Raw genomic sequence first — 10451 nt, 5'->3', positions numbered from 1 at the left:
ACAGAAGAAGGCCACTGAATCCAGCCACCACTCTTGGGAAGAAAGTCTAAATATGTCGCTTCTGTCACCAAACAGTCTTCAAACGGCTCCGAGCAGAGTGACGGGTTCAAACGGTGCGCAAGTCCTTTCTCTAATGGAAGTCTTGTCTCTTGCCTCCTCGGGGATCAAACCTGCGAGCCTTCAGTTATGGAAACCCCAGGCCACAACACCTACCGCCCATCCACCCCCCTGCTTTTGTCCCTCGCTCACTCACTCCTCCAGTCCTAAATTGATCGCAGCTGCAGTGCATTGTGGTCCGATTGCACAGTGTGATCCCTGGACAGCACGGTTCAGCAGCCTTTCTCTGCAGACACTTGCTCTGCACTTCTCTGCTACAGCAGTAAGCACTCTGTCACATCCACACAAATGTACTGGAACACTACGTACACACACACACACACACACACACACACACACACACACACACACACAAAATACTGCAATGCAAAAACAAATTCAGGCCCTTTTTTTTCCATTTACACCCACAAAATACTGCTTAACAAATCTGTCAAGTTACCTGAGGAAACTACACAATATATTTATGCAAACCTTTTTTGTTAATTTCCCAGAAGAATGTAGTTTCTTTGTGATTGCTCTTTCTTTTTCCAGCTTCTTCATGAACTCCTGGCAGGGGGAGGCTAAAGGTTTATCCTCACAATAAGCTTGCCCTTAACCGGGGGGAAGCAAGTGAGCCTCCATATTTCTTGCTGTTTGCTGGAGAATACTCTCTCGACTGGTGCAACAGATGGCCCTTCCATGCTGGTCTCACGCTGGGTGTACCAAGGTTAATTGCTTACCACGGGGGTAAAGTGTAGCAGCAGTCGTTCTGAGAACAGTCAGCATACGTAACATGTTCACTCGGTGCATTCATGAGCTCGTTTCCCGAGTTGGGTAGTCGTTCTTCTGACTTCGGTATGTTCGTGTGGGTCATGTCGGAATGAGGGAGGTGTTTCCTGTATTTGAGTGACAAGGCAGCACAAAGGAAAAGATACAACGACAAGACAATACATGGCTTCAGTAAAGGTCTCTTACTGCGGGAGTATGTGGTAAGCGGGCAGCTACCAGGTCCCAGTCTTTATAACCGTTTCTGGTGGATGCTGGACTACTTCGGGGTTGTCCTTTGTTTCTGATCTCTGAGGTAAGGAGAGTGTTCGGTTTGAGAACCTCAGATTTGCGTCACTACCTTTTAGTCCATGACCTCCAACAGGCTCTGGGGTTGGGTTGCAGCTGAGTGTGAAGAGGTTGGGATGAGTGTCAGCACCTCCACGTCTGAGGCCGCAGGTCACTGCCCTGCCCCAAGTCAGGTCCTGCTCATGAGTGACAGGATAATGGAGTGCGAGATGGTCAAGGTGGTTTGGTTGGGTCACTGTGCAGAAGAGGGAGCTGAGCAGGAAGATGAAGCTGATCTACTATCCAATCCTCACCTTGGACAGAAGCTTTAGGTAGTGATTGAAAGAATGAAATCGAGTGAGCAGCTCAGACATCCTGGGGGAGCTCGGAGTAGAGCCAACCCTCTTTCTTGTTGAAAGGAATCAGCTGAGGTGGTTCGGGCACGTGATTGGGATGCCTGCTGGGCGCCTCTCTTTGGAGGTTTTCCAGGCACAACAAATTAGGGAGGAAATCTCGGGGCAGACCCAGAACTGACTGGAAGGATTACATATATCCAGGGATCCCCCAGGAGGAGCTGGCAAGCGTTGCTAAGGAGAGGGATGTCTCTAATACCCTGCTTACCTTCTGCCACGACAACCAGATCCCTTCAAAGTGGAAGAAGATGGATGGATGGTATGGAAATGTAAATACCTTCAAGACATTCTAGTATCATGACAAGACTAATGCAGCGTGACCAAGTCATAAGGCATCACATTTTGTCCTAGCACATGTAAACTTTGGCTCATATATTCCGTGTTAGTTGTGCTGTAACTACGAGTTTGTGTCGTATGCAGACAGCTCAGACATTCTCCTTGAAAAAGGCTCCATCTTCCTGAAGAATGTTGTTACGGGGGAACGACAGCAAGAGCAATAAAAGAGGCTTTATGCTTCTTCGTCCACCACTGCTGTTCTTCCCCCGCCGCCAATTGAAAAAGAGAAATTACAAGTGCAGTGAACCGTTGTATCGCTTTGACCTGGGTGGATAAATGGAAATTCTCTCACTGTGTTGTCATAAAAGTGGCATATCTTGTTAAAGAGCCATAGTGCCGCCTCTGTCTGCTCCTCTTTCTTTCACTCTCCTTATTCTGTACTCTTTAGTGTCCTTCAGTCTTTCTCCTCCTCTTACCTCCTACTTACCTCTCCACTCCACTCTTCTACGCTCCCCTCGTTTTACTCTTATTACCCCTTCAGTTTTACAAAACTATTTAGAATATTAAATCAGCAGGGTCTCTAATAAAATCTTTACATTTCCTCATCTATCGCCTTCACTCTTCTTTCTATCCAGTCCACCTTGCTGACTCTTGCTAGCCTCTGGACGAGTTTTTCGCAGTAGTTCCTCAACAAGTAGTTGTTGTTGAGGCCGGTGATGGCAATGAGCAGGATGGGATCAACCCTGAGTGACTTGCGGCAGACATTTTTCTTTCAAAGCTGCTGTCAATAAAGATGATTTTCGCACACTTATCGATTGTCTATTTGCATGTGTCTCAGCTGGACCGGACCTGCTGGTAACTCCCCCCCCCCCCGGTCTCAGCAGTCGCTCCACACAAACACGAGTTGATTGCCTTCCATCGCTCAACTCCATCATCATTCATAACATTATTGGCAAGACTGTCGATGAAAATGGACTCGTTTTTTCCTCGACCACGGACCAGCCTCGGACCTGGGGACGATTACTTTGAGGGTTTCCATTGTGCCACTTTCAATTAGAGCTTTCAATCATTTTTGAAAGAATAACTTTTGAGCAAATCATTATTTCTATAGCACTATGTGAGAGAGCGAAATGGAAATCAATTTTCTGACTGACAACAGTGGGTACCCTCAAACCCCACTGAATAGATACTTTACTCATGTTTTCCCGCTTCTCTGATTGCTTATTGACAGCTACCTATTAACTCAAGATAGATTTCCATGGTGAGACGTCAAAGGTTGAAATTACAGAACGATTTTAATAGATTTCCAATAGGCAACCTTTAGGAACTCATTAGTTATTATTCAACATGTACTTAAATTTCCTCCAGGCACATTTGCCTGTGGGACTGTACATGTATGCACGAAGCACAGTCGGTAATAAGAAGGTGAAAGATGTCCAGGTCTTGATATGAATACTGGACGTAACTCGATTGGAAAGTTTAACGTGAACAGGTTGTTTCAACAGTCTTTAAGTAAGTGTATTTATAACAATGCTTTCTATTAAAATACAGTCAACAAGCATTTGTTTCAACCTATTAAATCTTCACCTTCATCATTAAATCAATGCTCACTACATCTGCAGGAGTAAAGGGCTCGTGTGTGACGCGTTCCAGGTGCGGAAAACATGGTTTCTTGATATTTCTGAATCAAAACTGTTACTTTTTAGCTCATTTTGCTTTTGGTAAAAGAGACATTTGCGACACATGGACAGAATTTAAGACATTCAAAAAATAAACAAAATTCTGTAAAACAAAATTCTGTAAAAAACAGAATGTGAAGAAACGACAGTGTGGACGTTATGTCAAAGACATTTTTTTGTACCTGTAATGGAGGGTGGAGGGGTCTTCGTATAAACCAGAAGACCTCTTAACCTCTCCTGACACACTATTATTGTTTTTTAATCATCTCATTTGATCTTGTGCATGTGAAAGTAAAGTACTAGTTTAACATTGATTTCGTTCGTTCGTTCATTTTCTTTTTTCCGCTTTTCCGTCAGACTGCGGGATGTTGCTGCTTTTTATACCCCCGTGGGGGGTTGCAGGGCTTACTGGGGCCAAATCCAGTTCGACTTATGGGCGAAGGCCAGGGTACACCCTGAACGAGTCGCCATTGCAGGAACCTTACTGATGGCAGTGGCTGCCCTACAGGGTGCCAACTGCACATCAGGAGCAATTCTGGGGTTCAGTATCTTGCTCAAGGATACTTCGGCATGTAGCTCAGTCCCACCCCAGGGGAGCAGGGGATTCGAACAAGCGACCTTCCGATCACTGGTCCACCAGCTCTACCCACTGAGCTACAGCCGCCCCTTAACATTGATTTGTCATCTTAAAATTAGTGGAAACTGAGATATTTGAGACCTGCTTTCATGATAATCACTTGGATGTTGCAATAGATCACTTGCTTATAATTATCTTCCCTTCATTGATTTTTCACTTAGACAATCCCATGGCTTTATTGACCAATTCTGACTATATTGATAACTTTTTTTTTGTCGTTGTATTTTGTTGCCTACCACAAGGTGAAATAAAAAATGTTGTACAAATGTTCCTGCGTGGGAAAAAAAGAACCAAACCAATTTAAAAAATGGTGCAAATATTCAAAATCTAAAATAAACATTGCTGTGATCAACAGATTCCCAGATTGTCTGATATATCAAACAGATTGAAAAAAAAAAAATGCTGTTACATCACCTTGATAAAAGAAGGCTGCGTGTGTTTATATCTTAGCTAAATGGCTAATGCCCATAGACTGGGGTCGGCAGATGTCAGATGCGAGGAGAAAAGCCGGCGGCGTGCTGTTCAGTGCCGGCAAATGAGTTTCCAGGATCAATTACGCTCCTGTCCGTCTTTAGTCAGAGCTGTTAAGGTCCAGGAGCCCTTCTCCTGCCTATCATTGTTCCTCAAAGCCCAAACACTGCTGCCATGAGCTATAAAGACGATGTGACCACTATTTGTGGACTGACGACTAAAATGTTTGTACCCGTAGAAAAATAAATACAGTATGTTTGCAGAGTTTTTCATCAGAACTGGATGCTGGAGTCTTTTTCTTACTGTCCGCCCAAAACCGATGCACAGGAGCACGGGAGACGCATGGACGAAAACAGATGGACCAACAAAGAGCGATGAAACAACACAGTTTTAAATTCAAACGAAACTAACAAGCGGATGAGGTGCAGCTGGAGAGACGCTGGGAACAGGAGGGTGCTAACCAGGCCGATGTGAGACAGCTGTGGTGGGAAATCAGGCCGAGGATGAGCACAGGAACACGGGAGGGGAACAGAGCAGTGGGAACACAGGTGAGCCGGAAGGATAAAGTGACAATAAGAGGATAAAATACTGAATTAAATTGGAAATAACCAACCAAAAACATAAAAAAAAACGATGACAAAGCCAGGCCAGGAAACTCACCAGTGTTTGTAAAACAGCAGAGGCCCACGAGAGTTCACCGCTTTAATTTCGTCTGTACTCTCGTTCCTCGGCGTGGCTTTTAAATGCAGAACACACCAGATCATTGACTTCTCCCGAAACAAGAAACAGGGAGTGCTATTAACCGCGGACAGTTTTGTTGTCAGACTTGCTGGCGGTGTTGTTCTTTGAGGAGAAACCACTGGAACACGAAGCGCATTGTGCTGAATACACAAATTCAAAAGTTCCACTTGAGGGCAACTTTAGCCTCTAACCTCAATTACGCTGCTAGATTATCTAGTTTGTTTGTGTCAGTCTTGCGTGTTGCAGACCGATCTTTCATCTCCCTCTTTAATTGTACTTTTTGGGCTTTCTTTTTGTTGTTGCCTTTATTGATAGAAAGATAAGAATGACAGGAAATGGCCCCGGACTCGACAGTTATCAACTTTTTCTTTGCAGAAAGTCAACTTCAGCACGTCTTTCTGTGTTTTGTTCAGCTATATACACGTAAAAATAGATAGTTAGGATAGATCCAAAGCACAGAACAAATGTTCCTAAGGGGATCAATCAACTATAACTTAAGCGGCCATGTGCATTGTTTAGTTTCTAATCTCCTGTTCATCTGTTCCCATGTGAGAGTTTGACCCGACGTCCAACTCCCTGTCTGACGTCTGTCGGCTAACTCCTGGATCCAATCCAGTCAATTACAGACAAACTGAGGCCATCGCTCATTATCCTGACTTCATAAGCTTCAGTGAGGAAGACGCGAACCCAAAAAACAGGTCATCCTCTAATTGTTTTTGGGCTGTTTGTTTTTTTGTGAACTGTGACTTAGAGGGCAGACAACACCAGAGACAAGCAGGACTTCCAAGTCTGCCTGCGCTCCTGCCAAGGCTGGCCAAACACAGTCTGGCAACCATGCCTGACGAGGGCACTAATGAGTGTACTTGAAAGGGTCAACATCTTTGCGCAAATGCATGAGCCAGACACAAAGAACACACAGACTCATAAGTTCAATTAGAGGCAGAGCGTTGGAACATTTTTCAGGACCCCTGTAACCTTCAGGAGCTTTGTTTGCTCCTACAAGGTGAGCAGGCGTCCGTTTTGATTCAGCAGTGAGTTTGCAAAACGGATAAAAACACAATCCTCTACACAGAAACACTTTAAGCAACTTTCGCTATACTTATTAAGTTCCTAGAGGTCGTGTTGTGACCCAGTCATTGTAAATAAATGTTGCCGATGTGTGACGTGATGCAAACTATGATATGTTCAAGCTGCCTGACCCGGTCGCCAAAAATTACAAACACAGTTAGGCAAATAGGACAATGCCTCAACTTGATTCCTGTGATTTGGTTCATGCAAACAATATCAAGGTGAAACCATATCAGACACCACGATTAACAAACAAACAAAAGAACTAGTTGATAATCGAGACCGACAAGGCTCTGGTGTCTCACTGATGATGCCTCCGGGTGTTTCAGTAGCGCATTAGATCCATTTCAGCAAAACAATAATAATCATTTGTCAAAAAAACTCCACTTTTCGAAACCAAAAGCCATTAAAACGCAACTGCAAGTTACCAAAGATGGCTGCCGAACTCTGACCTATTGATTGATACCACATTTGACCAGTCAGGAGCTTCTATGCCCGCCCTGTGGCCTGAAACAGCCAACGAGCAGTCGGGAACACACGAGACCCAGCTGCTCTTCTTTCCTCTCTCTCCTGAGCCACTTAGACGTCAGCCTCCGTATACGTAACGTGGACTCATTGTGTGTCCCAGCTAAGAGGGGCAGCTACAGGTCGTCTGCAGGCTTATTTATGCATTCAAAATGTTCAGACGAGCAGACTGAATAAATCAGCGCGTTCAGACTTCCATAGATCACTGACGTAAGCACTTAGAGCTTCTGACAATGGGGGGGAAAATCTGACTGTAACCTTATCGTACAAACATGACGTTAACCCCTCAGCAGGCCTGTCGGAAAGTAAACTCAAATCATCCGATGCGTCATTAGGTATAGCCAGCGCCAAATACAGACACTACCCTTCTCTCCACATGGCTCTGGGTATAATATAGTCAGTTTCTGTTGTTTGAACTCATTCACGCAGGGCGATGTTTCACTTTCGATGCTCCGCTCATCCGGACTAATTCACACTCGACTCTGCACTTCCTCGCGGTCCTCAGCAATGCACCTGACACCTGAGCGACACAAGTGCGAAGTCGATTGGACGAACGAGAAAATCGAAGGGCAGGACAGAGATTCCGTCCATTTTAGATGGATTTACAGAAAGAAAGGGAGAGGAGAGGCTGAACAGAGACGGAGCGAATATGACTCATCCTTGATCTGGGTCGAAATTGATTGTGTGTCAAACCGAGAGGAAAATGTGTTCTCCCTCCGGAGAGGTAAGAGGAGCAAAGGACAGAGGAGAGGCAGGAGGGTCACGGAGAAAAGTAAAAGGGTTCTCACAGAACAAAAGCACACAAAGGTGGTCGCCAGTGTACTAATTCAAACACGCGCACACACACACACACACAAGTGTGACACTTCAACCCTCTTCAGCTAAAAAGACATGGCCGCCTAACTCTATTTAAACATCTTTTTTCTCCTTCAGTTCCTTTTCTCTTCTTGAGATGACTTCAGTTGTTGACCTCCAGTGTTTCACCACTTCTTTTTTCCATCCGACGGCTAACGTGCAGCTGTTATCCTCAAGCAGATGGTTGAACAAACGCCTCGTACAGTGGATTCATGGAGACTTTGCTTGAGGGAATTAAATGTTAAAATTAGGGATGGACGAAGAAGTTTGGGCTGTTAGTGTATGTACAGACAGACAGACAGACAGACAGATACTTTATTGATGATGACACATTCAAAACACAAATGCAAGCATATAACAAAAGAGTATAAAAAAAGAATAAAAAGGGATTTAGTATGAACGCAGAACAATGAAGTGATAGACTACTTCCTGTCAAGCTTCAGTATGTGCAGACTCAGATAGTTCAAGTGTACAACAGTGCATGTACTGTCGATTCAAGTGATACAAGTTTAAAAAAAGATGCAAGAACAAACAAATACTGTCGATGATATGAATTGAATGCAAATTGAGATATAAATATTTTTTAAAAACAAGGGAATCGTGTGTGTGCTACAATAAATAAAGATATTCACAGGAGCAATTATCAAATGGAAGCCAACATAGTCATCAGAAGTAAAGAAAAATAGATCTTACACTTTACTCTTGCTAGCATGTGTCTTCTGATCCATATTCACACTGTTCTTCACTTTTCAGACCTGCGATTCCTCAACTGTCCTCGAGCTGCCGCCGCTGAGCACCTCCTGACAAACTACCCGCCTGCCCAGCTGCTTCCTGTTCGTCATTCATATACAACCAATCAGCCACAACATTAAAGCCACTTCTGCTGAGAATCCTCTGGGTGCTGGCACCCAAACACCGCTGGACAATGCACCCCCGACACACCAAAACAACTGCAGAGGAACACAACAAAGAGCCCGAGGTGTCCACCAGGCCGCCTAAATTCCCCATATCCCAATGCGATCGAGCATCTGTGGGACGTGCCGGAAACAAGTCCCACAGCCCAACATGCAGGACCCACAGGATCCACAACAAACGTCCCGGTGCCAGACACCGCATGACGCCTGCAGAGGTCTTATCACCACGCCTTGAGAGGTCAGAGCTGTTTTTGGCTGCACAAGGGGAACCTGCACAATATTAAATGGGCTGTTCTCAGAAGAAAATAAGGTCCACGGAACAGTGTTTGGAGCTAGAAAGGTGGCAGGGTCCGCCACACATAAACAAATCAAACAGTGTGAAATTTTAGCGAGCAGTTCAAGAACTAGTTACTATCATTTCTGGCCGTCGCTGCAGATTTCCCACTCACGTTTCCTCCCGCAGTCACTCAAGGTGGCACAAACCAGCAGGGACACAGCTATTTATGGAAGCAGGGGTCACACCCAACGACCTCTCACTTATCGTCTCTGGACGCCGCAGTGGAGTGCAGTGGTTGAGTTGAGAGAAATAACTTTGGGCCTGGCGTTATTGATTGGCAGGGCGAGCAGCTGGCTTAATGCTTTGTGCCAGGCTCTGTTCTTTCCTCCAGGAGGAAGAGGAGAGTGACATCATCTTCCCGCTGCACATCCTCGGGGAAGTTTCAGGCTTTGTCCTCTGATATCCCGTTATCGGATGCTTCTCTTTGTTTGCTTTTTCGCATGAGGATTCTCATCTAATTCTTGAAAATTCAAGGCGGGGAGGCCGGGGTTGCCTCTGGGTGCTGTCACTGCTGAGAAAGTCCTCAGGGAATTCATAAATGTGTTACAGGAGGAATATTGACAATAAGAAATCAGCTGATGAAACACGGTAGAGGAAATCAATGTGAGGCTGCTGTAAAAAACATGACTCAAATCAGCACAACATTTTGTTTTGTTTTGTTTTTTTTTTTCCTTTTTTCTTTGTATGTCACTTGTAAAAGACGTTTGTTTGCTTCTTGTGTCCTCGTGATCTGTATTTACTGTTTTAATGTAATAAAAAAAAAAAAAAAAAAATCACACAAGGAAAGAAAGAAAAAGGAAAGGGAAAGAAAAAAAAACAAAAAACAAAACACAGCATTGTATTAAATCAAAGATGGCGAGATTTGGTCTAGGAGGTTTAAAAAAAAAAGAAGTTGTTTTTGCTTTCAGATTTGTATTTTGTGTGCATGAAGTAGCCAATAAAGGCTCCTGGATTAATAATTCATACGCAGATATATACAGGGAGAATATATTAAACTAAACTGTTTGCATTTTGACACACTTTTAAATGTTTTACAGGCAAAATCACACAGCACAGCCAGTTATTACAGGTATTTTTCTGTCATAGTTTGAGGTTTTTGTTTACTTCCTGTTTGAAATTCTGCCCTCATGTGTCAGGTTGCTTCTAATTTCCTCCCTTTGTGTGATTTTCCGCTCTTTTTCTGTGTTGACCTGTGTCACTATTAGTTAATCAGCCTTTGTGTATACAGTCTGTGTGCTCCCTGCTGTCTTTGTCAGTTTGTCTGTTGAGTTTCTATTTCTACTGTCTTTTCCTTCTTTGTCTACCTTGTGCTTTTGCCTCATTTTTGGATTTTCAGTTTCACTGATGATCGGTTATTATTTTGTTCTTTACCCGTCTCGTTGCGTT

The sequence above is a fragment of the Sparus aurata genome, chromosome 19, assembly GCF_900880675.1.
Source record: "Sparus aurata chromosome 19, fSpaAur1.1, whole genome shotgun sequence".
Lineage (NCBI taxonomy): Eukaryota > Metazoa > Chordata > Actinopteri > Spariformes > Sparidae > Sparus > Sparus aurata.
The sequence above is the reverse complement of the archived record's forward strand: the minus strand, read 5'-3'. Positions refer to the sequence as shown.